The sequence below is a fragment of the Aegilops tauschii genome, chromosome 2 (genome assembly GCF_002575655.3).
Source record: "Aegilops tauschii subsp. strangulata cultivar AL8/78 chromosome 2, Aet v6.0, whole genome shotgun sequence".
NCBI lineage: Eukaryota > Viridiplantae > Streptophyta > Magnoliopsida > Poales > Poaceae > Aegilops > Aegilops tauschii.
Genome location: NC_053036.3, coordinates 411,184,027 through 411,211,348, shown reverse-complemented (window position 1 = coordinate 411,211,348; position 27,322 = coordinate 411,184,027).

Below are 27,322 nucleotides of genomic sequence, written 5' to 3'. Positions count from 1 at the left end.
ATCAGCATCCCCAAGCTTAATTCCTGCTCGTCCTCGAGTAGGTAAATGATAAAAAATAATAATTTTTGATATGGAATGCTACCTAACATAAACTTGATCATATATCTAATCATGGCATGAATATTAAGACATAAGTGATTCAAAGCAATAGTCTATAATTTGACATAAAGACATCAATACTCAGGCATCCCAACAAACAATCATGTCTTTCAAAATATCAACGCTAAAGAAAGCTATCCCTGGCCCGTCATGCTCAATCATTGATCCATTCACGAAACACACTCGAATATTAGCTGCATCAATGCACAAGTATGATCATAGTGCTCCCTAGTTGGTGATTTATAAGAAAAGATGGAGACTCAAATAAAAAATAAAAATTACATAAAAATAAATATATAGGCCCTTCGCAGAGGGAAGCAGAGATTTGTAGAGGTGCCTGAGATCAAAGCAAAAAAAATTGAGAGATAAAAACATTTTGAGAGGCATGCTTTTCCTGTCAATGCTACGACCAAGAGTTCCCAACATCCTCCATGATAGACACATTATAGGCGGTTCCCAAACAGAAAATAAAGTTCATTTCCTTTCCACCATTCTTTCACTATCCATGGCTAACAGTATCCACAGGTGCCTTCCATACCAACACTTTCCAAGGAATTTTGTTGTTATTATTTTTGATTCATTGTGGGACTGGGCATCCCTATTACCGCCATACTCTCGTGCAATGACAAGTGAATAAACACTCATCGTGAGAATAACCCGCCTAAACATGGAAGACATCAGCCACCCCCTACCGCCACATGAGCGGTACGGGCACACAAAACAGAGATTTATTTTGAAAATTAGAGTTGGCACATACAAATTTACTTAGAACGGCACGGAAATGCTGCATACAGGTAGGTATGGTGGACTCATATGGCAAAACTGGGTTTAAGCATTTTGGATGCACAAGTAGTATTTCTACTTAGTACAAGTGGAGGCTAGAAAAAAGATTGAGAAGCAACCAATCAAGAAACGAAAATTCTCATAAACGAGCATTAAGCATACTGCTACCTCTTGAGCACTGCATTGGTTTTCCCTTGAAGAGGAAAGGGTGATGCAGTAAAGTAGCGCAAGTATTTCCCTCAGTTTTTGAGAACCAAGTTATCAATCCAGTAGGAGACCATGCTCAAGTCCCACGCACCTACACAAACAACTAAGAACCTCGCAACCAACGCGATAAAGGGGTTGTCAATCCCTTCGCGGTCACTTACGAGAGTGAGATCTGATAGAGATGATAAGATAATATTTTTGGTATTTTTATGATAAAGAGTAAAAGTAAAGAAAGCAAAATAAACGGCAATGGAAATAACGGGAGATTAATATGATGGAAAATAGACCCGGGGGCCATAGGTTTCACTAGTGGCTTCTCTCAAGATAGCATAAGTATTACGGTGGGTAAACGAATTACTGTCGAGCAATTGATAGAATTGAGCACAGTTATGAGAATATCTAGGTATGATCATGTATATAGGCATCACGTCCGTGACAAGTAGACCAAAACGATTCTGCATCTACTACTATTACTCCACACATCGACCGCTATCCAGCATGCATCTAGAGTATTAAGTTCATAAGAACAGAGTAACGCTTTAAGCAAGATGACATGATGTAGAGCGATAAACTCATGCAATATGATATAAACCCCATATTTTTATCCTCGATGGCAATAATACAATACGTGCCTTGCTGCCCCTGCTGTCACTGGGAAAGGACACCGCAAGATTGAACCCAAACTAAGCACTTCTCCCATTGCAAGAAAGATCAATCTAGTAGGCCAAACCAAACTGATAATTCGAAGAGACTTGCAAAGATAACCAATCATACATAAAATAATTCAGAGGAGATTCAAATATTGTTCATAGATAATCTTGATCATAAACCCACAATTCATCGGATCTCGACAAACACACCGCAAAAAGAAGAGTTACATCAAATAGATCTCCAAGAGAATCGAGGAGAACTTTGTATTGAGATCCAAAGAGAGAGAAGAAGCCATCTAGCTAATAACTATGGACCCGAAGGTATGAGGTAAACTACTCACACATCATCGGAGAGGCTATGGTGTTGATGTAGAAGCCCTCCGTGATCAATGCCCCCTCCAGAAGGACGCCGGAAAAGGCCCCAAGATGGGATCTCACGGGTACAGAAGGTTGCGGCGGTGGAATTAGGTTTTCGTGGTCCGTTCTGATGGTTTGGGGGTACGTAGGTATATATAGGAGGAAGAAGTAGGTCGGTGGAGCCACGAGGGGCCCACGAGGGTGGAGGGCACGCCCTGGGGGGTAGGCGCACCCCCTACCTCGTGGCTTCCTCGTCTATTGCTTGACGTCCACTCCAAGTCCTCTGGATCACGTTTGTTCCGAAAATCACGTTCCCGAAGGTTTCATTCCGTTTGGACTCCGTTTGATATTCTTTTTCTGCGAAACACTGAAATAGGCAAAAACGGCAATTTGGGCTGGGCCTCCGGTTAATAGAGTAGTCCCAAAAATAATATAAAAGTGTATAATAAAGCCCATTAATCATCCAAAACATAATATAATATAGCATGGAACAATAAAAAATTATAGATACGTTGGAGACGTATCAAGCATCCCCAAGCTTAATTCCTGCTCGTCCTGAGTAGGTGAATGATAAAAACAGAATTTTTGATGTGGAATGATACTTAGCATAATTTTCAATGTAATTCTCTTATTTGTGGTATGAATATTCAGATCCGAAAGATTCAAGATAAAAGTTTAATATTGACATAAAAGATAATAATACTTCAAGCATACTAACTAAGCAATGATGTCTTCTCAAAATAACATGGCCAAAGAAAGTTATCCCTACAAAATCATATAGTCTGGCTATGCTCTATCTTCACCACACAAAGTATTTAAATCATGCACAACCCGATGACAAGCCAAGCAATTGTTTCATACTTTTGATGTTCTCAAACTTTTTCAATCTTCACGCAATACATGAGCGTGAGCCATGGACATAGCACTATATGTGGAATAGAAGGGTGGTTGTGGAGAAGACAAAAAGGAGAATATAGTCTCACATCAACTAGGCGTATCAACGGGCTATGGAGATGCCCATCAATAGATATCAATGTGAGTGAGTAGGGATTGCCATGCAACGGATGCACTAGAGCTATAAGTGTATGAAAGCTCAACAAAAGAAACTAAGTGGGTGTGCATCCAACTTGCTTGCTCACGAAGACCTAGGGCAATTTGAGGAAGCCCATCATTGGAATATACAAGCCAAGTTCTATAATGAAAAATTCTCACTAGTATATGAAAGTTACAACATAGGAGACTCTCTATCATGAAGATCATGGTGCTACTTTGAAGCACAAGTGTGGTAAAAGGATAGTAACATTGTTCCTTCTCTCTTTTTCTCTCATTTTTTTATTTGGGCCTTTTCTCCTTTTTTATGGCCTCTTTTTTCTTTTCCCTTTTTTTCTTTTTTTCGTCCGGAGTCTCATCCCGACTTGTGGGGGAATCATAGTCTCCATCATCCTTTCCTCTCATGGGACAATGCTCTAATAACGATGATCATCACACTTTTATTTACTTACAACTCAAGAATTACATCTCAATACTTAGAAAAAAATATGACTCTATGTGAATGCCTCCGGCGGTGTACCGGGATATGCAATGAATCAAGAGTGACATGTATGAAAATGATGAATGGTGGCTTTGCCACAAATACGATGTCAACTACATGATCATGCAAAGCAATATGACAATGATGGAGCGTGTCATAGTAAACGGAACGGTGGTAAGTTGCATGGCAATATATCTCGGAATGGCTATGGAAATGCCATGATAGGTAGGTATGGTGGCTTTTTTGAGGAAGGTATATGATGGGTGTATGATACCGGCGAAAAGTGCGCGGTATTAGAGAGGCTAGCAATGGTGGAAGGGTGAGAGTGCGTATAATCCATGGACTCAACATTAATCATAAAGAACTCACATACTTATTGCAAAAATCTATTAGTTATTGAAACAAAGTATTACGCGCATGCTCCTAGGGGGATAGATTGGTAGGAAAAGACCATCGCTCGTCCCCGACCGCCACTCATAAGGAAGACAATCAATAAATAAATCATGCTCCGACTTCATCACATAATGGTTCACCATACGTGCATGCTACGGGAATCACAAACTTTAACACAAGTATTTCTCAAATTCACAACTACTCAACTAGCATGACTCTAATATCACCATCTTCATATCTCAAAACAATTATAGCATCAAACTTCTCTTAGTATTCAACGCACTTATAAGAAAGTTTTTACTAATCTTGGATGCCTATCACTTTAGGACTAATTTCTCAATTTACGAAAATTACCATGCTGTTTTGTAGGACTCTCAAAATGATATAAGTGAAGCATGAGAGAACAATAGTTTCTATAAAACAAAACCACCACCGTGCTCTAAAAGATATAAGTGAAGCACTAGAGCAAAAACTATATAGCTCAAAAGATATAAGTGAAGCACATAGAGTATTCTAATAAATTCCGAATCATGTGTGTCTCTCTCAAAAGATGTGTACAGCAAGGATGATTGTGGTAAAATAAAAAGCAAATACTCAAATCATACAAGACGCTCCAAGCAAAACACTTATCATGTGGTGAATAAAAATATAGCTCCAAGTAAAGTTACCGATGGACGAAGACGAAAGAGGGGATGCCTTCCGGGGCATCCCCAAGCTTTGGCTTTTTGGTGTCCTTAGATTTATCTTGGGGTGCCTTGGGCATCCCTAAGCTTAGGCTCTTGCCACTCCTTGTTCCATAATCCATCAAATCTTTACCCAAAACTTGAAAACTTCACAACACAAAACTTAACAGAAAATCTCGTGAGCTCCGTTAGCGAAAGAAAAGAAAACACCACTTCAAGATACTGTATTGAACTCATTCTTTATTTATATTGGTGTTAAACCTACTGTATTCCAACTTCTCTATGGTTTATAAACTATTTTACTAGCCATAGATTCATCAAAATAAGCAAACAACACACGAAAAACAGAATCTGTCAAAAACAGAACAGTCTGTAGTAATCTGTAACTAACGCAAACTTCCGGAACTCAGAAAAATCTACCAAAATAGGAAGACCTAGATAATTTGTTTATTGATCTACTGCAATTGGAATCAGTATTTTATCACGTTCTGGTGATTTTTAACAATTTTATTCGTGAACAGAAAGTTTCTGGAATTTTCAGGAAGATCAAATAACTATCATCCGAGAAGATCCTATAGGTTTAACTTGGCACAAACACTAACTAAAACATAAAAAAAATATAACCAGAGGTTAGATCAAAGATTTATTCCTAAACATAAGCAAAAAGCAAAAAACTAAAATAAAATTGGGTTGCCTCCCAACAAGCGCTATCGTTTTACGCCCCTAGCTAGGCATAATAGCAAGGATAGATCTAGGTATTGCCATAATAATCATAAGGCAAATCATGAAAACTTCTCTCATATTCTCTACGTTCAGCAGCAAGTTTTCTTTGGGGCAAGAAAAATAATCAAAAGGGCTAAATTTAATGGTACAAAAGTCCCCAAGATCAATCTCGGGAGGTATGGGTTCCTCCTTTGGCCCCTTATATTGCACAACCAATTCATCATTACAAGCATTCTTTTGGCAAAAAGTCACAAGCCTTTGTTCAAGAGAAAAACCTAAACCATTATTCTGAATGGCAAAATCATCATTAAGTTCAGAAATTCTATCAATTAGAACATCGGCTGGAACCTTTTTTCTAAGATTTTCATTATAAGCAACATGATCCAAAGATTGTAAACGCATTATGTCTTCTTGGTTGAAAAGGATAGCTTCTATGGGAGGACGACTAGCATCTACCCTATAATGTGCAAAAATTTCCTTAGCCTCTTTCATTATGAATCTGAAGCCATGAGCCAAAAAGATAGTAGCGGCACACTTAACAGAAGAGTGCTCAATATTAGAAAATTCTAGGAACTTTGTATGCAAGGATGCATATGAAGAAATTGCCTTTCAAGTTCAACTACGAGCAAAGATATCGCATCCGCAAGGCTACTAGTTCTATGAAGAATAGAGCCACCCATGATGGGCAAAGCACCGGCACAAGTAAAGAAATCTTGAATAACTCCTTTCCCAATAATATTACCACTACCGACTCGAAACTTTTTAGTATGCAAGATAGTAGGTTCCTCAAGAGGATCATCGAAAGCATCAAAGTCTCCCAAGTTATTATTATTATCCTCATTAACGATAACCTCCCCAGATTCAGACATAGTGGCAGCAAACTCAAGAAACAAGAGAAGAAAAAGAAAGGAAAGAGAGGGCGAATAAAACGGCAAGGGTGAAGTGGGGGAGAGGAAAACGAGAGGCAAATGGCAAATAATGTAGTGCGAGGGATAAGAGTTTGTGATGGGTACTTGGTATGTCTTGAATTGTGCGTAGACTCCCCGGCAACGGCGCCAGAAATAGCTCGTTGTTGCGAGTCAAATCTTGACTTGACTTGGCGCGAATCTCCCCGGCAACGGCGCCAGAAATCCTTCTTGCTACCTCTTGAGCACTGAGTTGGTTTTCCCTTGAAGAGGAAAGGGTGATGCAGTAAAGTAGCGTAAATATTTCCCTCAATTTTTGAGAACCAAAGTATCAATCCAGTAGGAGACCACGCTCAAGTCCCACTCACCTACACAAACAAATAAGAACCTCAAAACCCACGTGATAAAGGGGTTGTCAATCCCTTCACGGTCACTTACGAGAGTGAGATCTGATAGAGATGATAAGATAATATTTTCGGTATTTTTATGATAAATGGTAAAAGTAAAGAAAGCAAAATAAACGGCAATGGAAATAACGGGAGATTAATATGATGGAAAATAGACCCGGGGGCCATAGGTTTCACTAGTGGCTTCTCTCAAGATAGCATAAGTATTATGGTGGGTAAACAAATTACTGTCGAGCAATTGATAGAATTGAGCATAGTTATGAGAATATCTAGGTATGATCATGTATATAGGCATCACGTCCGGGACAAGTAGACCGAAACGATTCTGCATCTACTACTATTACTCCACACATCGACCGCTATCCAGCATGCATCTAGAGTGTTAAGTTCATAAGAACAGAGTAACGCTTTAAGCAAGATGACATGATGTAGAGGGATAAACTCATGCAATATGATATAAACCCCATCCTTTTATCCTCGATGGCAACAATACAATACGTGCCTTGCTGCCCCTGCTGTCACTGGGAAAGGACACCGCAAGATTGAACACAAAGCTAAGCACTTCTCCCATTCAAGAAAGATCAATCTAGTAGGCCAAACCAAACTGATAATTCGAAGAGACTTGCCAAGATAACCAATCATACATAAAATAATTCAGAGGAGATTCAAATATTGTTCATAGATAATCTTGATCATAAACCCACAATTCATCGGATCTCGACAAACACACCGCAAAAAGAAGAGTTACATCAAATAGATCTCGAAGAGAATCGAGGAGAACTTTGTATTGAGATCCAAAGAGAGAGAAGAAGCCATCTAGCTAATAACTATGGACCCGAAGGTTTGAGGTAAACTACTCACACATCATCGGAGAGGCTATGGTGTTGATGTAGAAGCCCTCCATGATCAATGCCCCCTTCGGCAGGATGCCGGAAAAGGCCCCAAGATGGGATCTCACGGGTACAGAAGGTTGCGGCGGTGGAATTAGGTTTTTGTGGTCCGTTTTGATGGTTTGGGGGTCCGTAGGTATATATAGGAGGAAGAAGTAGGTCGGTGGAGCCACGAGGGGCCCACGAGGGTGGAGGGCGCGCCCCCTACCTCGTGGCTTCCTCGTCTGTTGCTTGATGTCCACTCCAAGTCCTCTGGATCACGTTTGTTCCGAAAATCACGTTCCCGAAGGTTTCATTCCGTTTGGACTCCGTTTGATATTCTTTTTCTGTGAAACACCGAAATAGGCAAAAAACAACAATTTGGGCTGGGCCTCCGGTTAATAGGTTAGTCCCAAAAATAATATAAAAGTGTATAATAAAGCCCATTAATCATCCAAAACAGAATATAATATAGCATGGAACAATAAAAAATTATAGATACGTTGGAGACGTATCACATACTAACACCGAATAATGCACCACAAGTAGGATGTAATTTCATTGCATAACTATTGACATTCGTGCTTGCATAGGGAATCACATACCTTAACTCCAATATTCTTACTAACCACAACCATTTACTAGTACCTCCCACATATTATCATCTCTATATCGCAAAACTATTGCAAGGAAACAAACATATCATATTCAGTGATCCATAAGTTTTATGTAGGATTTCATGACTAACCATGCAAATGACCTATTCCTGTTGACTCTCTAAATAGATGTAAGTGAAGCATGAGAGTTTAATTCTTTCTACAAAAGACCATGCTCTAATAAATATAAATGAAGCAAAAGAGCATTCTACAAACAACGGTTTTCTATGTGAAGAGAAACTGGCAATCCAAACTTCAAATGATATAAGTGAAGCACATGAAGCATTCTATAAAGCCACACTCAAAAGATATAAGTAAAGTGCAATGAGAATTCTATAAATCAACCATGGACTATCTCATACCAGCATGGTGCATAACAGAAAAATGAAAACTAAACACAAAAGACGCTCCAAGATTTGCACATATCACATGAACGAACCAAAGACGAAAACATACTGATACTTGTTGAAGAAAGATGGGATGCCTTCCGGGGCATCCCCAAGCTTAGACGCCTGACACTACAAAAAAAGACACATCCGTGACATTTTGGGCCTTACGAAATTTTTCTCTCATACTTATGACACTTCTATGATGATAATTGTGACAAAACCCGAAATCATCATAGATGTGGTGGGGTCCTACTTCTATGACAAAAAATCATGACAGAAAATGGGCTTTTCGTCCTGGGCGGGCCGGAGACGTAGCTGCATGACATTCTTCGGGCCGTCCATGACGGAAAAAACCATGGTAGAAGTGAGGGCGCGGAAAATATCGGGGAGTTCCCGGTTATGGTGGGTGGTCGGGAGCCGAGCGATGCGCGTTTCTCTCGTACGTACGCGTGTGTGTGCGAGGCATTGGGCTCTAACTGAACCCGAGCGAGGCGTTGGGCTCTAACTGAACCCGAGCGATTGCATTGTAGGCTACATGTTACTGAACCAGAGCGATCGATCGATCTCTTGTTGTTAACTGAACCCAAGTGATTCCTTTGCTACTGCTGCTAACTGAAGCCGATCGAACATTGTTGCCTCCTTCCCTGGATGAATAGTGAGTGTTGTTGAGGGGGTTTGGATGAACAGTTCCCGGTGGGGGGTTGGATGAACACGACCCCGTGGTAGTAGAGGCCCTTGCCGCTGGATGAACAGTACCCCGATCGATCGAGCCGGTGGATGAACAGGACCCCGTGGAGGGCTGGATGAACAGGACCCCGTGGAGGGCTGGTTGAACAGTAGCCGGTGGAGGGTTGGATGAACAGTAGCCCGTGGAGGGGTGGTTGAACAGGACCCCGTGGAGAGGGTTGGCTGAACAGTAGCCGGTGAAGGAGTGATGGAGGCTGGATGAACAGGAGCCCCGTGGATAAATAGTAGTAGGTGGAGGCTGGAGGAGGTCGACGGTGGATGAACAGGAGCCCGTGGAGGCAGTCGACGGTTGATGAACAGTAGCCCGTGGAGGCAGTCGACGGTGGAGATGAACAGTATCCCGTGGAGTCCCGTTTTGTGGTACGCCACACCCCTCCCGATGAACAGGACCCCTGTTTCGACCGTAGCGCTCCAACACAAGTCCGTTTACTCCGTTTTGCAGTACGCCGTACCCCTCTCGATCAACAGGACCCCGTTTCGACCGTAGGAGGTCCGTTTCCTCCGTTTTGCGGTACGCCAGACCCCTCCCGATTAACAGGATCCCGTTTTGACCGTGGCCGGTCAAACACAAGGCCGTTTCCTCCGTTCTGCGGTACGCCAGGTCTCGTTTCCATCGGCTGTTCCGTCCAAGCCGGTTGGCTCCGATGAACACAATGACACATTCCGTTCTGAACCAGCCAGTTGCCTCCCCATGAACACGAGGACGGCGCAGCTTCTCCGTTCCGACCCAGCCATGTACATGAGCCCTGGCCGTATGAATGCGCGAGTAGGTGTTCGAGACCCCGCCCGTATGTACGTACGTGGCCGTATTTTCTTTCTTGTACCTTGGCTGCTGTACGTACGTGTACATGCTACGTGCGCGCCTCTACTACGACACGTGCGCCTCTACATCGACCAGTTTGTACGTACACATTCGCGACCAGAATGACAATGCTATGTACGCTTCGACCAGGTGGGTCCCGACTGTCAGGCACTTCCTTGCGTGCGAAGATGTAGCTGATGGGTCCCAACAGTCATGGGGGCAAATCATTTTTTTGCCCGTAATATGGACGTACTTCCTTGCGTGCGAAGATGTAGCCGGTGGGTCCCAGCAGTCAGGGGGGAAACGAATTTTTCGTGAAATACTGTGGCCCGTCTAGTGGGTCCCTGCTGTCAAGTGGAGGAAAAATTATTTTGCGCGTAATAAGGAGGCACTTCCTTGCTACGGCCGTGGACCCAGCTGTCAGCCTCTCAACGTACAGTACTCTTCCGATGGAAGTCGTTCGTTGACCACATTGACCACGCCGCGCCGAGAGCACCAAGGCGGTGGACGACGGCGAGGCCTAGGAAGGGAACGACGTGGAGCCGGGGAAGACGCGATAGTGGATGCCCACGCGAAGAGCTGTACGAGGGTTCACTGGTTTGGCTGCGGTGTGAGGCTGCCATCGCCGCAGTGCCTGGCCAGCGGTGGGAGTAGTAGGGCGGTGAGGCCTCCGCGGCAGCACAGCCGGCCACGGGAGGCAAGAGCACGCGATGGTTTGAACGGCTGGAGGAAGAAAATCAGAGGTTGAAGAAGCAGGACGACCGTTGGATGTTAACAATCCAACGGTCACTGGTGATAGAATCGTTTGATGACTAAGTTGACAAAGCCCTCCATCTACGTCAACTTAGTAGGCCCACAAGTCAGCCTCCCACTATGGTGGGTCCCAGCTAGCAGGGGGTATTCATTTTTGTGTGCATAATAAGGAGGCACTTCCTTGCGTGTGAAGATATAGCTGGTGGGTCCGAGCTGTCAGCGGGAGTATTCATTCTTTTTGGCGTAATAAGGAGGTACTTGCTTGCGTGCGGCCATGGACCATGTGGGACCGAACTGTCAGCTATTGGAAATATGCCCTAGAGGCAATAATAAAATGGTTATTACTATATTTCCTTGTTCATGATAATTGTCTATTGTTCATGCTATAATTGTGTTATCCGGAAATCGTAATACATGTGTGAATACATAGACCACCTAGTGAGCCTCTAGTTGACTAGCTCATTGATCAATAGATGGTTACGGTTTCCTAACCATGGACATAGGATGTCATTGATAACGGGATCACATCATTAGGATAATGATGTGATGGACAAGACCCAATCCTAAGCATAGCACAAGATCGTGTAGTTCGTCTGCTAAAGCTTTTCTAATGTCAAGTATCTTTTCCTTAGACCATGAGATTGTGCAACTCCCGGATACCGTCAGGGTACTTTGGGTGTGCCAAACGTCACAACGTAACTAGGTGGCTATAAAGGTACACTACGGGTATCCCCGAAAGTATCCGTTGGGTTGGCACGAATCGAGACTCGAATTTGTCACTCCGTACGATGGAGAGGTATCTCTGGGCCCACTCGGTAAGACATCATCGTAATGAGATCAATGTGACTAAGGGGTTGGTCACAGGATGATGTGTTACGGAACGAGTAAAGAGACTTGCCGTAACGAGATTGAACAAGGTATCGGTATACCGACGATCGAATCTCGGGCAAGTGTGATACCGGTAGATAAAGGGAATCGTATACAGGATTGATTGAATCCTTGACATCGTGGTTCGTCCGATGGGATCATCGTGGAACATGTGGGAGCCAACATGGGTATCTAGATCCGCTGTTGGTTATTGGCCGGAGAGATGTCTCGGTCATGTCTGCATAGTTCCTGAACCCGTAGGGTCTACACACTTAAGGTTCGGTGACGCTAGAGTTGTAATGGGAATTGTATGTGGTTACCGAAAGTTGCTCGGAGTCCCGGATGAGATCTCGGATGTCACGAGGAGTTCCGGAATGGTCCGGAGGTGAAGATTTATATATGGGAAGTCCAGTTTCAGTCATCGAAAAGGTTTCGGGGTTTATCGGTATTGTACCGGGACCACCGAAGGGGTTCCGGGGGTCCACCGGGAGGGTCCACCTGCCCCGAAGGACCTAATGGGCTGTAGTTGGGTGGGAACCAGCCCCTTAGTGGGCGGCTGCGCCCCCTAATTGGAAACCCTAAGGGGGCCACTGCCCCCCCCCCCCCGAGGGGCCGCCGCCCCCCTCTAGATGGATCTAGGGGGCCTGCCCCCTCTCCCCTTCCCCCTATAAATAGTGGGGGGGGGGTGGGAGGGCAACCGCACCCCTTCTCTTGGCGCAGCCCTACCCCTCTCCCTCCTCGTCTCTCGCAGTGCTTGGCGAAGCCCTGCTGGAGTGCCACGCTCCTCCACCACCACCACGCCGTCGTGCTGCTGCTGGACGGAGTCTTCCCCAACCTCTCCCTCTCTCCTTGCTGGATCAAGGCGCGGGAGACGTCACCGGGCTGCACGTGTGTTGAACGCGGAGGCACCGTTGTTCGGTGCTTAGATCGGATTCGGCCGCGATCTGAATCGCTTCGTGTATGACTCCATTGACCGCGTTCTTGCAACGCTTCCGCATCGCGATCTTCAAGGGTATGAAGATGCACTCCCCTCTCTCTCGTTGCTAGTCTCTATGATCTTGGTGATGCGTAGAAAATTTTAATTTCTGCAACGATCCCCAACAGTGGCATCATGAGCTAGGTCTATGCGTAGTTTCTGTGCACGAGTAGAACACAAGTTGTTGTGGGCATCGATTTTGTCAATTTACTTGCCATTACTAGTCTTATCTTGATTCGGCGGCATCGTGGGATGAAGCGGCCCGGACCGACCTTACACGTACACTTACGTGAGACAGGTTCCACCGACTGACATGCACTAGTTGCATAAGGTGGCTAGCGGGTGTCTGTCTCTCCCACTTTAGTCGGATCGGATTCGATGAAAAGGGTCCTTATGAAGGGTAAATAGAAATTGGCATATCACGTTGTGGTTTTGGCGTAGGTAAGAAACGTTCTTGCTAAGAAACCTATAGCAGCCACGTAAAAATTTGCAACAACAATTAGAGGACGTCTAACTTGTTTTTGCAGCATATGCCGTCTGATGTGATATGGCCAAAAGGATGTGATGAATGATATATGAGATGTATGAGATTGATCATGTTCTTGTAATAGGAATCACGACTTGCATGTCGATGAGTATGACAACCGGCAGGAGCCATAGGAGTTGTCTTAATTTATTTATGACCTGCGTGTCAACATAAACGTCATGTAATTACTTTACTTTATTGCTAAACTGTTAGCCATAGTAGTAGAAGTAATAGTTGATGAGACAACTTCATGAAGACACGATGATGGAGATCATGGTGTCATGCCGGTGACGCTGATGATCATGGCGCCCCGAAGATGGAGATCAAAAGGAGCAAAATGATATTGGCCATATCATGTCACTATTTGATTGCTTGTGATGTTTATCATGTTTTTACATCTTATTTGCTTAGAACGACGGTAGCATAAATAAGATGATCCCTCATTAAAATATCAAGAATTGTGTTCCCCCTAACTGTGCACCGTTGCTAAGGTCCGTTGTTCCGAAGCACCACGTGATGATCGGGTGTGATAGGTTCTAACGTTCGCATACAATGGGTGTAAGCCAGATTTACACACGCAATACACTTAGGTTGACTTGACGAGCCTAGCATGTACAGACATGGCCTCGGAACACGGAAGACCGAAAGGTCGAAGATGAGTCGTATAGAAGATACGATCAACATGAAGATGTTCACCGATGATGACTAGTCCGTCTCACATGATGATCAGACACGGCCTAGTTGACTCGGATCATGTATCACTTAGATGACTAGAGGGATGTCTATCTGAGTGGGAGTTCATTAAATAATTTGATTAGATGAACTTTATCATGAACATAGTCTAAAATTTGCAATATGTCTTGTAGATCAAATGGCCCACGCTAATGTTGCCCTCAACTTCAACGCGTTCCTAGTGAAAACCAAGCTGAAAGACGATGGTAGCAACTACACGGACTGGGTCCGTAACCTGAGGATTATCCTCATAGCTGCCAAGAAAGCATATGTCCTTGAAGCACCGCTAGGTGATGCACCTGTTTTCCCAGCAACTCAAGACGTTATGAACGCTTGGCAGTCGCGTAGAGATGATTACTCCCTGGTTCAGTGCGGCATGCTTTACAGCGTAGAACCGGGGCCCCAAAAGTGTTTTGAGCAGCACGGAGCATATGAGATGTTCCAAGAGCTGAAAATGGTTTTCTAAGCTCATGCCCGGGTCGAGAGATATGAAGTCTCCGACAAGTTCTACAGTTGTAAGATGGAGGAGAATAGTTCTGTCAGCGAGCACATACTCAAAATGTCTGGGTTGCACAACCGCTTATCTCAGCTGGGAGTTAATCTCCCGGATGATGTGGTCGTTGACAGAATCCTTCAGTCGCTCCCACCTAGCTACAAGAGCTTTGTGATGAACTTCAATATCCAGGGGATGGAAAAGACCATTCCTGAGGTATATTCAATGCTGAAATCAGCGGAGGTGGAGATAAAAAAGGAACATCAAGTGTTGATGGTGAATAAAACCACTAAGTTCAAGAAAGGCAAGGGTAAGAAGAACTTCAAGAAGGACGGCAAGGGAGTTGCCGCGCCCGGTAAGCCAGTTGCCGGGAAGAAGCCAAAGCATGGACCCAAGCCTGAGACTGAGTGCTTTTATTGCAAGAGAAACGGTCACTGGAAGCGGAACTGCCCCAAGTACTTAGCAGATAAGAAGGCCGGCAATACCAAAGGTATATGTGATATACATGTTATTGATGTGTACCTAACCAGCGCTCGTAGTAGCTCCTGGGTATTTGATACCGGTGCGGTTGCTCATATTTGTAACTCAAAATAGGAGCTGCGGAATAAGCGGAGACTGGCGAAGGACGAGGTGACGATGCGCGTCAGGAATGGTTCCAAGGTCGATGTGATCGCCGTCGGCACGCTACCTCTACATTTACCTACGGGATTAGTTTTATACCTCAATAATTGTTATTTAGTGCCAGCTTTGAGCATGAACATTGTATCTGGATCTCGTTTAATGCGAGATGGCTATTCATTTAAATCTGAGAATAATGGTTGTTCTATTTATATGAGAGACATGTTTTATGGTCATGCCCCGCTGGTCAATGGTTTATTCTTATTTAATCTCGAACGTGATGTTACACATATTCATAGTGTGAATGCCAAAATATGTAAGGTTGATAATGATATCCCACATACTTGTGGCACTGCCGCCTTGGTCACATTGGTGTCAAACGCATGAAGAAACTCCATGCAGATGGACTTTTGGAGTCTCTTGATTATGAATCATTTGACACGTGCGAACCATGCCTCATGGGCAAAATGACCAAGACTCCGTTCTCCAGAACAATGGAGCGAGCAACCAACTTTTTGGAAATCATACATACTGATGTGTGTGGTCCAATGAGCGTTGAGGCTCGCGGTGGTTATCGCTATGTTCTCACCCTCATGGATGACTTAAGTAGATATGGGTATGTCTACTTAATGAAACTGAGACCTTTGAAAAGTTCAAGGAATTTCAGAGTGAGGTTGAGAATCAACGTGACAGGAAAATCAAGTTCTTACAACCAGATCGTGGGGGAGAATATTTGAGTCACGAATTTGGCACGCACTTAAGGAAATGTGGAATTGTTTCACAACTCACGCCGCCTGGAACACCTCAGCGTAATGGTGTGTCCGAACGTCGTAATCGCACTCTATTGGATATGGTGCGATCTATGATGTCTCTTACCGATCTAACGCTATCATTTTGGGGTTATGCTATAGAGACTACCGCGTTCACTTTAAATAGGGCTCCGTCTAAATCCGTTGAGACGACACCGTATGAATTGTGGTTTGGGAAGAAACCTAAGCTATCGTTTCTGAAAGTTTGGGGATGCGATGCTTATGTCAAGAAACTTCAACATGAAAAGCTCGAACCCAAATCAGAAAAATGCGTCTTCATAGGATACCCTAAGGAATCTATTGGGTATACCTTCTACCTTAGATCCGAAGGCAAGATCTTTGTTGCCAAGAATGGATCCTGTCTAGAGAAAGAGTTTCTCTCGAAAGAAGTAAGTGGGAGGAAAGTAGAACTTGATGAAGTATTGCCTCTTGAATCGGAGAGTAGCGCAGCTCAAGAAAATGTTTCTGTGATGCCTGCACCGACTAGAGAGGAAGTTAATGATGATGATCATGAAACTTCAGATCAAGTTGCTACTGAACTTTGTAGGTCCACAAGGACACGTTCCGCACCAGAGTGGTATGGCAACCCTGTCCTGGAAATCATGTTGTTAGACAATGGTGAACCTTCGAACTATGAAGAAGCGATGGCGGGCCCGGATTCCGACAAATGGCTTGAAGCCATGAAATCCGAGATAGGATCCATGTATGAAAATGAAGTATGGACTTTGACTGACTTGCCCGATGATCGGCGAGCAATAGAAAATAAATGGATCTTTAAGAAGAAGACATACATGGATGGTAATGTAACCATCTATAAGGCTCGGCTTGTCACTAAGGGTTATCGACAAGTTCAAGGGGTTGACTACGATGAGACCTTCTCACCCGTAGCGAAGCTAAAGTCTGTCCGAATCATGTTAGCAATTGCCGCATTCTATGATTATGAGATATGGCAAATGGACGTCAAAATGGCATTCCTTAATGGTTTCCTTAAGGAAGAATTGTATATGATGCAGACAGAAGGTTTTGTCCATCCTAAGAATCCTGACAAGGTATGCAAGCTCCAACGCTAGATCTATGGGCTGGTGCAAGCATCTCGGAGCTGGAACATTCGTTTTGATGAGATGATCAAAGCGTTTGGGTTTACGCAGATTCATGGAGAAGACTGTGTTTACAAGAAAGTGAGTGGGAGGTCTGTAGCATTTCTCATATTATATGTGGATGACATACTATTGATGGGAAATGATATAGAACTCTTGGAAAGCATAAAGGCCTACTTGAATAAGTGTTTTTCAATGAAGGACCTTGGAGAAGCTGCTTACATATTAGGCATCAAGATCTATAGAGATAGATCGAGACGCCTCATTGGTCTTTCACAAAGCATGTAGCTTGACAAGATATTGAAGAAGTTCAATATGGATCAGTCCAAGAAGGGGTTCTTGCCTGTATTGCAAGGTGTGAGATTGAGCATGGCTCAATGCCCGACCACGGCAGAAGATAGAGAAAAGATGAGTGTCATCCCCTATGCCTCGGCCATAGGGTCTATTATGTATGCCATGCTATGTACCAGACCTGATGTAAACCTTGCCGTAAGTTTGGTAGGAAGGTACCAAAGTAATCCCGGCATGGAACACTGGACAGCAGTCAAGAATATCCTGAAGTACCTGAAAAGGACTAAGGATATGTTTCTCGTTTATGGAGGTGATGAAGAGCTCGTCGTAAAGGGTTACGTCGATGCTAGTTTCGACATAGATCTGGATGACTCCAAGTCACAAACCGGATACGTGTATATTTTGAATGGTGGGGCAGTCAGCTGGTGCAGTTGCAAGCAAAGCGTCGTGGCGGGATCTACATGTGAAGCGGAGTACATGGCAGCCTCGGAGGCAGCACATGAAGCAATCTGGATGAAGGAGTTCATTACCGACCTAGGAGTTATTCCCAATGCGTCGGGCCCGATGAATCTCTTCTGTGACAACACTGGAGCTATTGCCCTTGCCAAGGAGCCCAGGTTTCACAAGAAGACCAGGCATATCAACCGTCGCTTCAACTCCATTCGTGAAAAATGTTCAAGATGGAGACATAGAGATTTGTAAAGTGCATACGGACCTGAATGTCGCAGATCCGTTGACTAAACCTCTTCCACGTGCAAAGCACGATCAACACCAGAACTCTATGGGTGTTCGATTCATCACAATGTAACTAGGTTATTGACTCTAGTGCAAGTGGGAGACTATTGGAAATATGCCCTAGAAGCAATAATAAAATGGTTATTATTATATTTCCTTGTTCATGATAAATGTCTATTGTTCATGCTATAATTGTGTTATCCGGAAATCGTAATACATGTGTGAATACATAGACCACAACATGTCCCTAGTGAGCCTCTAGTTGACTAGCTCGTTGATCAATAGATGTTTACGGTTTCCTAACCATGGACATAGGATGCCATTGATAACGGGATCACATCATTAGGATAATGATGTGATGGACAAGACCCAATCCTAAGCATAGCACAAGATCGTGTAGTTCGTCTGCTAAAGCTTGTCTAATGTCAAGTATCTTTTCCTTAGACCATGAGATTGTGCAACTCCCGGATACCGTAAGGGTACTTTGGGTGTGCCAGATGTCACAACGTAACTGGGTGGCTATAAAGGTACACTACGGGTATCCCCAAAAGTATCTGTTGGGTTGGCACGAATTGAGACTGGGATTTGTCACTCCGTATGATGGAGAGGTATCTCTGGGCCCACTCGGTAAGACATCATTGTAATGAGCTCAATGTGACTAAGGGGTTGGTCACAGGATGATGTGTTACGGAACGAGTAAAGAGACTTGCCGTAACGAGATTGAACAAGGTATCGGTATATCGATGATCGAATCTCGGGCAAGTGCTATACCGGTAGACAAAGGGAATCGTATACAAGATTGATTGAATCCTTGACATCGTGGTTCATCCGATGAGATCATCATGGAACATGTGGGAGCCAACATGGTTATCCAGATCCCGCTGTTGGTTATTGGCCGGAGAGATGCCTCGGTCATGTCTACATAGTTCCCGAACCCGTAGGGTCTACACACTTAAGGTTCGGTGATGCTAGAGTTGTAATGGGAATTGTATGTGGTTACCGAAAGTTGTTCGGAGTCCCGGATGAGATCCCGAACGTCACGAGGAGTTCCGGAATGGTCCGGAGGTGAAGATTTATATATGGGAAGTCCAGTTTCAGTCACCGGAAAGGTTTCGGGGTTTATCGGTATTGTACCGGGACCACCGAAGGGGTTCCGGGGTCCACCGGGAGGGTCCACCTGCCCCGAAGGACCTAATGGGCTGTAGTTGGGTGGGAACCAGGCCCTTAGTGGGCTGGTGCGCCCCCCCAAGGGCCCAAGGCGCCTAGGGTTGGAAACCCTAGGGGGCCGCTGCCCCCCCGGGAGCAGGCGCCCCCTAGTTAGAAACCCTAAGGGGGCCGCTGCCCCCCCGAGGGGCGGCCGCCCCCCCTCTAGATGGATCTAGGGGCCGGCCCCCTCTCCCCCTCCCCCTATAAATAGTGGGGGGTGGGAGGGCAACCACACCCCTTCTCTTGTCGCAGCCCTACCCCTCTCCCTCCTCGTCTCTCGCAGTGCTTGGTGAAGCCCAGCTGGAGTGCCACGCTCCTCCACCACCACCACCACGCCGTCGTGCTGCTGCTGGACGGAGTCTACCCCAACCTCTCCCTCTCTCCTTGCTGGATCAAGGTGTGGGAGACGTCACCGGGCTGCACGTGTGTTCAACGCGGAGGCACCGTTGTTCGGTGCTTAGATCGGATTCGGCCGCGATCTGAATCGCTTCGTGTATGACTCCACCGACCGCGTTCTTGCAACGCTTCCGCATCGTGATCTTCAAGGGTATGAAGATGCACTCCCCTCTCTCCTGTTGCTAGTCTCTCCATAGATTGATCTTGGTGATGCGTAGAAAATTTTTAATTTCTGCAACGATCCCCAAGATCAGCCTCTCCATGTACGTCCCTCTTCCGATGTTGTCATTTGTTGACAACGTTGACCACGCCGTGCCAAGAACACCAGCGCGATGGACGACGGCATGACCCAAGAAGGGAATGACCTGGAGGCGGCGAAGCCACATCAGTGGAGGGATGTGGGTGAGTAGAGGGATGGCCTGGCCAGCGGTGGGAGTAGTAGGGGGCGGTGAGGCCTGCGCGGTAGCACAGCCGGCCACGGGAGGTGGGAGCCGGCGGTCCCGCCGGCGCTGGATTTGGCGGCTGGAGCAAGAAGATCAGAGATTGTAGAAACACGACGGCCATTGGATTGACATCCAACGGTTACGTCTGCTAGAATCGTTTGTTGTCGTATATAATAAGTAAAAAAATCTTGCATATGCGTCAACTTAATAGGCCCACAAGTCAGACCATTCCCTATTTTTTTAATAATATATACATAGCTCACTGCAACTTCTTATGCAATTTGTTGCAGTCCATTTTTTTTGTTGGCCAGGGCCAGGGTTAAAAATTTAAACGAAATTTTGCATATTTCTGTGGGTTCCAAACTATTTTTAATACCGAAATGTTGAGCCAGATTTAAAGTACTTTGAATATATATTTGTATTAGGTTAAAGCCCAGTGAAATTGGAATCTGAAAATGTGAAAAAATTCAGAAATTATAAAGTAATTGCCAATTTGTCATCTGTTTTTTATATTTACAGCCCATTTCATATTACTTTCAAGATTTGCAGGTGTCTTCAAAGAGTTGCAGCCCATTAGGGCATAGAAAAATAAGTAGGCCTGGATTGGGTATTCTTCAGAAAAATAAACTGGGCTCATTTTCACAAACAAAAAATAGCCGGGCTGGTCATGTGGTGAACATAAAATATAAGCCTGGGCTAGACGGGGCACAGCCCAGTTGAAACCCTGCTCTGTCTCAACAATAACAAAAAAATACTGCTCGAGTAGCTACATCCCAAGTGTCAGTCGATCTTGTGTTGTTCTCTTGTCTATTGACTATATACGCTGACAATGTCATGGGTCCCAGATGTCAGGAAACCACTAGCAGGAAGCATTTTCTTTTTCCATACGCTGACAATGGAGTATATATATATAACAAAAAATGAGGAACTTCCTTGCGTCCGGCCATGGACATGGTGGGCCCCTACTGTCATCCTCTCCACGTACAGTCCTCTACCGATTCCTCTTGTTTGTTGACCATGTTGACAATGCGAGAGGGTGGCGCCGCGGCGAGCGTAGCAAAACGCGCGGAGGACGACGGCGAGGCCTCGGAGGTCTGCGTTAATGATTTAGGAGACGGTGGGGCGGCGATGCGTGCGGTGAGGCGCAGCCAGCCGTGGGAGGCGGAAGCAGGCGGCCCCGCCGGCGCTAGTTTGGTTTTGGCGGCTGGAGGAAGACAGGACTGAAGAAACACGACAGACTATAAAAGCAGTAGGATGATAACCCACAAGTATAGGGGGTCGCAACCGTTTTCGAGGGTAGAGTATTCAACCCAAATTTATTGATTCGACACAAGGGGAGCCAAAGAATATTCTCAAGTATTAGCAGTTGAGTTGTCAATTCAACCACACCTGGATAACTTAATATCTGCAGCAAAGTATTTAGTAGCAAAGTAGTATGGAAGTAACGGTAACAGTAGCAAAAGTAATATTTTTGGGTTTTGTAGTGATTGTAACAGTAGCAACGGAAAAGTAAATAAGCGAAGAACAATATATGAAAAGCTCGTAGGCATTGGATCGGTGATGGAGAATTATGCCGGATGCGGTTCATCATGTAACAGTCATAACATAGGGTGACACAGAACTAGCTCCAATTCATCAATGTAATGTAGGCATGTATTCCGAATATAGTCATACGTGCTTATGGAAAAGAACTTGTATGACATCTTTTGTCCTACCCTCCCATGGCAGCGGGGTCCTAAGGGATATTAAGGCCTCCTTTTAATAGAGTACTGGACCAAAGCATTAACACATAGTGAATACATGAACTCCTCAAACTACGGTCCTCACCGGGAGTGGTCCCGATTATTGTCACTTCAGGGTTGCCGGATCATAACACATAGTAGGTGACTATAGACTTGCAAGATAGGATCAAGAACTCACATATATTCATGAAAACATAATAGGTTCAGATCTGAAATCATGGCACTCGGGCCCTAGTGACAAGCATTAAGCATAGCAAAGTCATAGCAACATCAATCTCAGAACATAGTGGATACTAGGGATCAAACCCTAAAAAAACTAACTCGATTACATGATAAATCTCATCCAACCCATCACCGTCCAGCAAGCCTACGCTGGAATTACTCACGCACGACGGTGAGCATCATGAAATTGGTGATGGAGGATGGTTGATGATGACGACGGCGACGGATTCCCCTCTCCGGAGCCCAGAACGGACTGCAGATCAGCCCTCCCGAGAGAGTTTAGGGCTTGGCGGCGGCTCCGTATCGGAAAACGCGATGAATCTTTCTCTCTGATTTTTTTCTCCCCGAACACGAATATATAGAGTTGGAGTTGAGGTTGGTGGAGCTCCAGGGGGCCCACGAGGCAGGGGCGCACCCCCACCCTCTAGCAAGGGTGTGGGCCCCTTGGCTTTGATTCTTTCGCCAGTATTTTTTTATTATTTCCAAAAATAATCTCCGTGGAGTTTCAGGTCATTCCGAGAACTTTTGTTTCTGCACATAAATAACACCATGGCAATTCTGCTAAAAACAACATTAGTCCGGGTTAGTTCCATTCAAATCATGCAAGTTAGAGTCCAAAACAAGGGCAAAACTGTTTGGAAAAGTAGATACGTTGGAGACGTATCAAATCCCCCAAGCTTAAACCTTTGCTTGTCCTCAAGCAATTCAGCTGATAAACTGAAAGTGATAAAGAAAAACTTTTACAAACTCTGTTTGCTCTTGTTGTTGTAAATATGTAAAGCCAGCATTCAAGTTTTCAGCAAAGATTATGAACTAACCATATTCACAATAACACTTAGGTCTCATGTTTACTCATATCAATGGCATAATCAACTAGCGAGCAATAATAATAAATCTCGGATGAGAACACTTTCTCAAAACAATCATTATATAATAAGATGGTATCTCGCTAGCCCTTTCTGAGACCGCAAAACATAAATGCAGAGCACCTTTAAAGATCAAGGACTGACTAAACATTGTAATTCATGGTAAAAGAGATCCAATCATAGTCATACCCAATATAAATTAACAGTAATGAATGCAAATGACAGCGGTGCTCTCCAGCTGGTTCTTTTTAATAAGAGGGTGATGACTCAACATAAAAGTAAATAGATAGGCCCTTCGCAGAGGGAAGCAGGGATTTGTAGAGGTGCCAGAGCTCAATTTTGAAATAGAGATGAATAATATTTGGAGCGGCATACTTTCATTGTCAACATAACAACCAAGAGATGGCGATATATTCCATGCTACACACATTATAGGCGGTTCCCAAACAGAATGGTAAAGTTTGTACTCCCCCTCCACCAACAAGCATCAATCCATGGCTTGCTCGAAACAACGAGTGCCTCCAACTAACAACAGTCCCGGGGGAGTTTTGTTTGCAATTATTTTGATTTGATTTGCATAAAGCATGGGACTGGGCATCCCGGTGACCAGCCATTTTCTCGTGAGTGAGGAGCGGAGTCCACTCCTCTTGAGAATAACCTGCCTAGTATGGAAGATACAGACAGCCCTAGTTGATACATGAGCTATTCGAGCATATAAAACAGAATTTCATTTGAAGGTTTAGAGTTTGGCACATACAAATTTACTTGGAACGGTAGGTAGATACCGCATATAGGAAGGTATAGTGGACTCATATGGAATAACTTTGGGGTTTAAGGAATTGGATGCATAAGCAGTATTCCCGCTTAGTACAAATGAAGGCTAGCAAAAGACTGGGAAGCGACCAACTAGAGAGCGACAACAGTCATGAACATGCATTAAAATTAATAAACATTGAGTGCAAGCATGAGTAGGATATAATCCACTATGAACATAAATATCATGAAGGCTATGTTGATTTTGTTTCAACTACATGCGTGAACATGTGCCAAGTCAAGTCACTCGAATCATTCAAAGGAGGATACCACCCTATCATACCACATCACAACCATTTTAATAGCATGTTGGCACGCAAGATAAACCATTATAAGATCCTAGCTAATTAAGCATGGCATAAGCAACTATAATTTCTAGTTGTCATTGCAAACATGTTTATTCATAATAGGCAGAATCAGGAACGATGAACTCATCATATTTACAAAAACAAGAGAGGTCGAGTTCATACCAGCTTCTCCCGTCTCAATCAGTCCATCATATATCGTCATAATTGCCTTTCACTTGCACGACCGAACGATGTGAATAATAATAATAGTGCACGTGCATTGGACTAAGTTGGAATCTGCGAGCATTCAATAAACAGGAGAAGACAAGGCAATATGGACTCTTGGTTAAATCAACAATAATGCATATAAGAGCCATTTTAACAATTTCATCTCTTGGGGAACGTAGCAATAATTCAAAATTTTCCTACGTGTCACCAAGATCAATCTAGGAGATGCTAGTGACGAGAGAGAGGGAGTGCATCTTCATACCCTTGAAGATTGCTAAGCGGAAGCGTTACAAGAACGCGGTTGATGGAGTCGTACTCGCGGCGATTCAAATCGCGGAAGATCCGATCTAGCGCCGAACGGACGGCGCCTCCGCGTTCAACACACATACAGCCCGGGGACGTCTCCTCCTTCTTGATCCAGCAAGGGGAGAGGAGAAGTTGAGGGAGAACTCCAGCAGCACGACGGCGTGGTGGCGATGGAGCTCGTGGTTCTCCAGCAGAGCTTCACTAAGCACTACGGAGGAGGAGGAGTTGGAGGAGGAGAGGGCTGCGCCAGGCCAGGGGTGCGGCTGCCCTCTCTCTCCCTCACTATATATAGGGGGAAGGGGGGTGGAGGAGGCGCCCTAGGGTTCCCTAGGGGAGGGGCGGCGGCCACAGGGGAAACCCTAGATGGGTTTGGGCGCCCCCACCCCTGGGAAACTTGCCCCCCAAGCCGGGAGGGGTGGATGCCCTAGGGGAGGCACCCCCACCTCTCCACGTTACGTGAGAGGGGTTGGGAGGGGCGCACAGCCCCTTAGTGGGCTGGTTTTCCCCTTCCCCTTGGCCCATAAGGCCCCCCAACGCTTGCCGGGGCCTCCGAAACCCCTTTCGGACATGCTGGCCATAGCCTGGTACCCCCGGAACAATTCCGGACTCCAATACCCTTCGTCCAATATAACGATCTTCACCTCCGGACCATTCCGGAGCTCCTCGTCATGTCTGGGATCTCATCCGGGACTCCGAACAACCTTCGGTAACCACATACTATTTCCCATAACAACTCTAGCGTCACCGAACCTTAAGTGTGTAGACCCTATGGGTTCGGGAACCATGCAGACATGACCGAGACACCTCTCCGGCCAATAACCAATAGCGGGATCTGGATACCCATATTGGCTCCCACATGTTCCACGATGATCTCATCGGATGAACCACGATGTCGGGGATTTAATCAATCCCGTATACAATTCCCTTTGTCTATCGGTATGTTACTTGCCCGAGATTCGATCGTCGGTATCCCAATACCTCGTTCAATCTCGTTACCGGCAAGTCTCTTTACTCGTTCCGTAACGCATGATCCCGTGGCTAACTCATTAGTCACATTGAGCTCATTATGATGATGCATTACCGAGTGGGCCCAGAGATACATCTCTGTCATACGGAGTGACAAATCCTAGTCTCGATTCGTGCCAACCCAACACACACTTTCGGAGATACCTATAGTGCACCTTTATAGCCACCCAGTTACGTTGTGACGTTTGGTACACCCAAAGCACTCCTACGGTATCCGGGAGTTGCACAATCTCATGGTCTAAGGAAAAGATACTTGAAATTAGAAAAGCTCTAGCAAAACGAACTACGCGATCTTGTGCTGCGCTTAGTATTGGGTCTTGTCCATCACATCATTCTCCTAATGATGTGATCCCGTTATCAGTGACATCCAATGTCCATGGTCAGGAAACCATAACCATCTATTAATCAACGAGCTAGTCAACTAGAGGCTTACTAGGGACATGTTGTGGTCTATGTATTCACACATGTATTACGGTTTCCAGTTAATACAATTATAGCATGAACAATAGACAATTATCATGAACAAGGAAATATAATAATAACCATTTTATTATTGCCTCTAGGGCATATTTCCAACAGTATCCCACTTGCACTAGAGTCAATAATCTAGTTCACATCACTATGTGATTGTAATGAATCCAGCACCCATGGGGTTTGTTCATATCTCGCTTGTGAGAGAGGTTATTAGTCAACGGGTCTGAACCTTTCAGATCCGTGTGTGCTTTACAAATCTCTATGTCATCTTGTAGATGCAGCTACCACGCGCTACTTGGAGCTATTCCAAATAACTGCTCTACTATACGAATCCGGTTTACTACTCAGAGTCATCCGGATTAGTGTCAAAGTTTGCATCGACGTAACCCTTTACGACGAGAAAATTCCTTAGTCCACTAGATACTAAGGATAAGTTCGACCACTGTCATGTGATGCATTCCTGGATCACTCTTGTACCCCTTGACTGACTCATGGCAAGGCACACTTCAGGTGCGGTACACAGCATAGCATACTGTAGAGCCTACGTCTAAAGCATAGGGGACAACCTTCGTCCTTTCTCTCTCTTCTGCCGTGGTCATGTCTTGAGTTTTACTCAATACTCACACCTTGTAACACAACCAAGAACTTCTTCTTTGCTGATCTATTTTGAACTCCTTCAAAATCTTGTCACGGTATGTATTCATTTGAAAGTACTATTAAGCATTTTTGATCTATCCTTATAGATCTTGATGCTCAATGTTCAAGTAGCTTAATCCAGGTTTTCCATTGAAAAACACTTTTCAAATAACCCTGTATGCTTTCCAGAAATTCGACATCATTTCTGATCAACAATATTTTAACAACATATACTCATCAAAAATTCTATAGTGCTCCCACTCACTACTTTGGAAATACAAGTGTAACATCCCAAATTTTCAATTTGGAATGTTATACATAGATCATCATTTGCATATCATGTTTTGTTGCATTTTGACAAAATCCTCAATAAATCCTAAGCAACTCAAGGACCCTCGGAGAGAGTTGGGGATTTTCTCGAATTTTCTTATTTGATTTTTCAAACGAGGATTGGGATTTTAATTATTTTTCTCTCCGGAAAAATATTTCATTTTAAATAAACGAGAGGAGAAAATATGACTTCTCCAAAACATTGAAATACTGGAGGAAAAATGTTAAAACCATTATTTGGAATTTATT